Below are 6,844 nucleotides of genomic sequence, written 5' to 3'. Positions count from 1 at the left end.
CGTTTGGATGTTCTGAGTCTCTCTGACCCAGCTGCAGTTTGTTAGGTAATTTTAGATTGCAAAGAGCCAGGTCATTCATATGCAAAAGCCTCTGCACACAGCTTAGGTAGGGCAAGGTCTCCAGGACTCAACAGCATGGAGCAAACCACTATGGCTGATCCTCAGCCCTGCCCTAAGAGGCCCCGGTTCTCAGTGTCCCTCGGTAATTGCTGCAAGCACCTCTGAGAGAAAGCCGCCCTCGAGTTTCGCCTGATGACAGACAGCCCAGTTTCTCCCCATATGAGTCTGGGTCCCCAGAGACTCGCCCAGAACTGGACTTCAGAGCAGTCTGGATCTTGTGTCTCCCTCCAGATTGAACGACAACCCCTCCGTACCTCAGCACTTTACTTCCGCACCTCCTCTGAGTCTCAGTGTGCTTTTCTTTCCTTCTAGTTGTAGAATTTCCAATCAGCTGCCTTCCTGTGGTTCTGGATGATGTCTGTTTTGTCTTTTAGTTGTTTTTTTGAAGTGGTTGTGTGAGGCAGCAATTTCAGGTGTTTACCTATGTTTTCATCTTGGTTTCTCCTTTTCTTAAATTTTTAAAATATACTTATGAATTCTTCATTTATCTTATATTAGTAAAAAACAACTAAAACTACTTTACATTAGCTTATTAAGGGATTGTTACCTTATTAACAGTCTATTATGTACCTTTGTATTGTTTTTCATCAACTTGTAGTGTAAATTTTCATAAAAATTTTTCATAAAAATAATGGCGTATTTTTTATGTTTTCTTTGGACTTCTTTAGAGTTTTTAGACTTCAATTTTACTATTAAATTGTACTTGGAATCTTTTCTTTAACGCAGAGGTTATTTTTTTTTAATCCTTACACAAGGATACTGTTTTTGTCCCATTGGTTTTTTAGAGAGAGTGGAAGGGAAAAGTGAAGAGGAGAGTGAGAGAAACATCAATATGAGAGATACATCAATTGCTTGCCTCCTTCAAGCTCATGACAGGGGACAGGGATCTAACCTGAAACCCATGTACATACCCTTGACCAGGAACAAACCCTCAACCCGCCAGTGGTAGGCTTATGTTGTAACCACTGAGCAGTACCGACCAATGCTTTATTTTTTTGGGGGGGTGACATTGGTTAATAAAATTATGTAGATTTCTTGTGTAAACTTCTACAGTACATCACTGGTATATTATAGTGTGTCCACTTATTTTTTTAAAAAGGAAAGACAGCAATATTAATGAATTCATGTTTCATATAGAACATTTTTAACTTCTGTATTTGAAAAGAAATACAAATGTATTGGGTGATGGTCCCTGAATGTATAGGATAACCTTCAAGGATATTACTGTGACATGGAGGAGAAATAAGGATGTTGGATTCATGAAGTATAGCCTTGGAAGGTTCACTTCGTGAGTTCTTCTTTCTGACTCATAGGATTGAAACTCCACAGCTGACCCTGACAAAGCTCCACATCCTTCTTGAGCAAATGGGCAGCCTGCCCTGTGCTATGGATGAGATTAGGGCTGTCAAGGTGAGGATGGGCCTGGCAAGCTGGAATTCTGGTTAAAAATAAATACCAGTAAAGTCTCAGATAGCAGGGAAAATTGAGAACCTGATTATTCTATGTAGCTCTTTATAAATACATCTCTTTGAGAAGCTATGGATATGGGAAGTCCAATACTCTCTCAGGTCTGTTAGCTTATAATAGGGGATGGCCTTCCAAACAAAATGGTAAGCAGAAAAGTCTCAAGAAGTTTTCAGATAATTACAGGAAAAGCAGGTTGTTGTGCAGTAAATACAGGACCTATCAAGCACATGTCTCAGGGCATGGTTGAAGATAAGTGTAAATCAACATATGTCTACTAGAGGCCCAATGCACAAATTTGTGCATGGGTGAGGTCTGGGCCTGTCAGGAGGAGGAGATAGCAGGAGGTTGGCCAGCCAGCCTGCCACAATCCAACCCTATCAGAGCTGGGTTGACTGGGGGGAGGGGTGCTCCACTCCCAAATGGGGTGGGTGGTACCAACCAGGGGCCAGCGGCCTTGGGGAGGGATCATGGGTGATTGGGGTGGGGGGCCAATCTGGGTGGGGTTGGACAGAGAGAGGGGCTGCAGGAGGTTGGCCCACCAGCCCCCTCCCCATATTGAGGTGGGGGTGGGACGATCAGGGATGAGGCCAGCTGCGGGGGAGGAGCTGCAGACCTATTGTGGTGGAGCAGGCTGATCAGGGATAGGGCTGGCCCATGGGGGAGGATGGAGTGGGGGGAGTTTGGCTATCTGGGTCCCGCCCTTGATCAGGGTGGGAGAATCCAATCAGGGGTGGACCAGGCAGGGGAAGAGGCCACTGGAGGTTGGTGAGTAGCAGACCGGGTCCAGGTGGTTCATTTTTCCAGCTGACTTATTTTTTTCTTTATCCTATATCTCTGCAGGATATCCTGGAACAAGTGGAGGTCTATCAAGCGGAGGCCAGGAAGGCCCTACCTAGCCTCACAGCCCGCCGTCGAGGGTTATTGCAATCGCTGTTAGAGAGGGGGCAATAGCTGGGTGTTAAGGTGCCTGAAGCCCATCAGCTCCAGCAGCAGGTGGAACAGGCACGATGGCTAGATGTAGTGAAGCAAGCAGTGGCCCCTTTCAGCTCAAAGGGGCTCTTTGGTTATCATGCAGGGGTTGTTGTTTAGGGGTGCCAAGGTAGTCTCCAGCCCTTCTGTGGACATGACTGAGGCTGAGCTTCAGGAGCTGCTGACCATTGCGGAGCACTGGGAAAAAAAAGCCCATTTTTGCCTGGAAGCCAGGTGGGACTTAGCCTTTCTCCCATATGTACCCTGACTCTAGTCTTCAGAGTTTATATGGGTTCAGTGGCACCAGACTCTCTTTAGGCATGTGGTAAACTAAAGAATTGGCATCCAGTTACATAAATGTTCCTACTGTGTCAAAACAGTAATTAAAGGAAATATTCCTAGACTGAGTTAGTTCTTAGATCACAGATGTGGCACCTGACTTACAAAATATTCATATGTCTGCCTCACTATTTAGAGAGTTCCTCATACTTCAGCAATTATTGGTCTGTTACCCTGTTCAATTCTTTCCAGCTTATGCTTTTGGCAAGGAAATAGGACCAAAACTATGCCTGTATACATGTGACTTTTAAAGATGTATTTCTCTTTTCTCCATTACATTTAGCCAGAAATATCGACCAGCTACACTGGAAACCATAATTCATGAGGCAGAAAACATCCCTTGTTCACCTACCTAACATTGAGGCACTCAAACAAGTGCTGACTAAGGCACAGGAATGGATAGCTGATGTGGATGAGATCCAAATGCGGAACTTGTTTCATATCTTTCTATTGGTGTGCAAGCAAAAAAAGATAGTTTGTCTTTTTAACTCCATTGGGTTTGGTTAGAAAAAGGAGGTAGCCTGTTGAGGGAGGCCTAAGGAACTGTAGTTGTTAGGATAACAGTAAAGAAGAGAAATATATATGGGTCTAGGCGGACACTGTCAATAAGAATCAAAGCATAACAAATAACTGGACTGTTAAGTGGGTATTGTTGTTTTTTGAGGCAGTGAAACTGGGAATTCTGGGAGAAAGGCATTCCAGAATATATGCTCTTTCAGAATAGTATAGGTTTTCCTTAATGACATATTACTGCACAGGAAATTAGTCAAGATTTCTCAGTGCAGTCAAGATATACTTGTTGGTGACATAATTTTAATGAGCTTTCTAATGCCCCTAAGTCAGAATGGTGACCATTATCTTTGCCTGGATGACTTGAGAGGGGGGCGCTAGTGGCTATTGGTCGGGACTTACCTGTGTGTCTTGAGAAGCTGAGACAGCTAGAGCAGCAGGTACTGATAGCACACTCCTGGAGAAAGAAGGTCTCCAAGACCTTCCTAAAAAATACAAGTTATACATTGCTGTAGATAAGACCTCAGGCCTTGACCCATCCACTCTCCTCCTAGCCTGGCTGGTTTGAGATGACTCATGATTACATAGGTGAGTGTTGTGTGCTGAGTAGAGGAAGAGGTTGGGGGATCCTGGTCATTTCTTCTCTGTTTTCCTGCTTTAGGTGATTTGCCCATGTGCAAACTTGAGCTCAGATAGTACCAGGTGCAACTGGTGGCAGACAAAGAACTTCAATTATGTCAATCTGACACAGAGCTGCTGGGATTGTCTGCACAGGACCGCAGGGATCCAGGCTTTGTGGTAAGGGATTTGGGCCCAGATGGGTAATTAAGTTTATGACCTCAGTGACCACTTGTTCCCTGGGCCTCAGTTCTCCTAGTTTGGAAGTAGGATGTTAATAGTACCAAAGAAGGGAGGACTACTGACTTCTTCCCCTATCCTGAGCATGACAGACTGTGGCTTTCAAGATGGGGAAACAGAAGGAGAAGGAGGGTATCCTGCAGCTGCAACACACCAACTCTGCCAAGCCTGGCCAACTAGCATCATCAACCACAGCATCCTTTGCAACCTCTGTCTGTCTGTGTGGTCAGGTGCCAGCTGGGGTGGGAGCTATACAATGTGACCTGTGTCAAGACTGATTCCATGGGCAATGTGTTCCGGTACCCCACCTCCTCAGCTCCCTGAGGGCCAGTTCCACCTCATCCCCACTGCTGGCCTGGTGGGAATGGAACATCAAATTTTTGTGTCCATTGTGCATGCACTCACAGCACCCATGCCTGGAGACTGTCCTAGCACTGCTAGTAGGTCTGAAGAGACTGACTGTGTGGCTGCCTGCAGATGAGGTCCTTCAGTGCCTCACAGAAAGAGCCATTGTCTGGCAAGGCCATGCCAGACAGACTCTGGCTTCTGAAAATGTGATGACTCTGTTGGGAAGACTCTCTGAAGTTCATCAACAGCTACAGGCTGAACACAGGTTCAAGGAGACCCCACCCATCCTTCAGTCCCCACCTCTGGGCCTGTCAAAGAAGTCAGTGGCAGGAATACACCTAAGGTAAATTGTGCAACCCAGCCATTGAACTTCTATCGCCTAGCATTACCCCTATTTTGGGTCTAGTCCTGTCACTATTATCTCATTTTTTATCTTCATTCATCCTACCACTTTGCATCCCTGCTCTCAGTTTGTGTCTGCCTTTCTCCTCCAGGAGGTGGACAGGTCCCTAGGTTAGTGCTAGAGCAGTGGTTCTCAACCTGTGGGTCGTGACCCCTTTGGGGGGGGGTCGAATGACCCTTTCATAGGGGTCGCCTAAATACATCCTGCATATCATTATTTACATGATGATTCATAACAGTAGCAAAATTACAGTTATGAAGTAGCAAAAAAATAATTTTATGGTTGGGAGTCACCACAAAATGAGGAACTGTATTAAAGGGTCGTGGCATTAGGAAGGTTGAGAACCACTGCGCTAGAGGATGAAGAATAATGCCTAATTCTTCTATTACTGTTAATCCATTCTTGCTCTCCTTGGCAGGTTAAAAGTTTGCCAGAGAATAGAGATAGCTTGACCAGTCCTGATAAGGTAGCCTTAGCACAGGGCTTAAGGAAAACAGGTAGGTCTGGGCTGTGGATAGGCTGTTGACTGGATATTACTACTGAATATATGGTCTTTTGGCTTTACGGAGACAGCCAGAGGCAAATATCTAAATTATCTTGTCCCATAATCCACACAGACCTGGGGCTACTATCCTCACTATTGCCATAGTTCACTGGCCCCATATTGGAGCTGCCTGAGGAGACCCGGGCCCCACTGGAGGAGCTCATGCTGGAGGGGGATCTTCTTGAGGTGAGACTGGATGAACACAATAGCATCTGGCAATTGTTGCAGGTAAGGCAGCCTCCAGACCTTAAACAGATTCATATACTTTTAGAGGTAAGACAGCAGTTCATAGCCAAGAGGTTACACCAAGTAGGTAGAGAGTGCAAGCCTGACTACTGGCCTACAACTTATTTTTCTTGTCTGTATATGATTCTAGGTGGAGAAGCTTGAGCATCAAGGAAGTTTGACAAAGGTCCAGACATTACAGAAACTACAACAGCAGCAGCAGAAAGTAAATCTGGGTAGAAAGTGTCAGGATCTTGTTCAAGAAGAGGTAGAGCCAAAAAAGCCCCGTGCTCAAGAATTAAACCTGAGGAGGTTCAAGAGGAGAAAGGGTATGAGGAGGAAGAAGATGATGATAATATACTCCTGACACATTCTATAGTCCATAATCACATAATGAACGGGAACCAAAATAACTTAGGACAAAAGGATTCAGGTCTCACAACCTCTTTTCCTTCTGTATCTCCTTTGCTATTCTTGTCATACCCTCAGCAGCAAGAGTTGTGACAACAGCACAGGAGTGTTTGTGGATTTTTTAAAATTTTGCTGCCTCCTAGTCCTATTTGTTACCTGGACTTTATTTCCTATTGAGAATTTGTCCCTTCAGTTTCTAATAACCTAACTAGTAAAGGCAGGGTTTTAGGCTCAAGTCCTAAACATAGTATCTAGTATTCTTCTTCCCAGAAGTCTTATGTGTGGATGAAAGGGGCCACATGCTGACCTGACAAGCTCAGGGGAGGCCTGCATAGCAGTTTTGCAAACTCGGAGACCTAAAGTAATCACAAAGGATGGTCTGAAATTAAACTTTAACTAAAAGCAGTTTTGGTGGGCAGTTTCGTCCTAGGCCAGTATCTTCACTGACAAGGTCCAACTTTACCATAACTGAGCCTGTCTGTCTTTTTGCATCTATGATAACATGTCCTTGGGATGTCTGGGTAACTTGTGACTTCCCTTTTTATGGAACCCCTAGGGCACAGCCAGGTGTGCTGGGCCCAGGACAGATACCACAGATTCCTTCATTTATTATGTTAACTGTTCCTGTCCAGCATTTTACTTGTTGTCCA

The 6,844-nt window shown here is 45.0% G+C and overlaps 1 pseudogene; it reads left to right on the top strand.

Moving 5' to 3' along the window:
* Nucleotides 1-6,287, top strand: part of LOC102752365 — a 71,731-nt pseudogene extending 65,444 nt beyond the window's left edge.
* Nucleotides 6,288-6,844: the final 557 nt, after the last annotated feature.

This window comes from Myotis davidii, unplaced genomic scaffold (assembly GCF_000327345.1).
Source record: "Myotis davidii unplaced genomic scaffold, ASM32734v1 scaffold219, whole genome shotgun sequence".
NCBI lineage: Eukaryota > Metazoa > Chordata > Mammalia > Chiroptera > Vespertilionidae > Myotis > Myotis davidii.
This window is presented reverse-complemented; position numbering and strand designations above follow the sequence as displayed.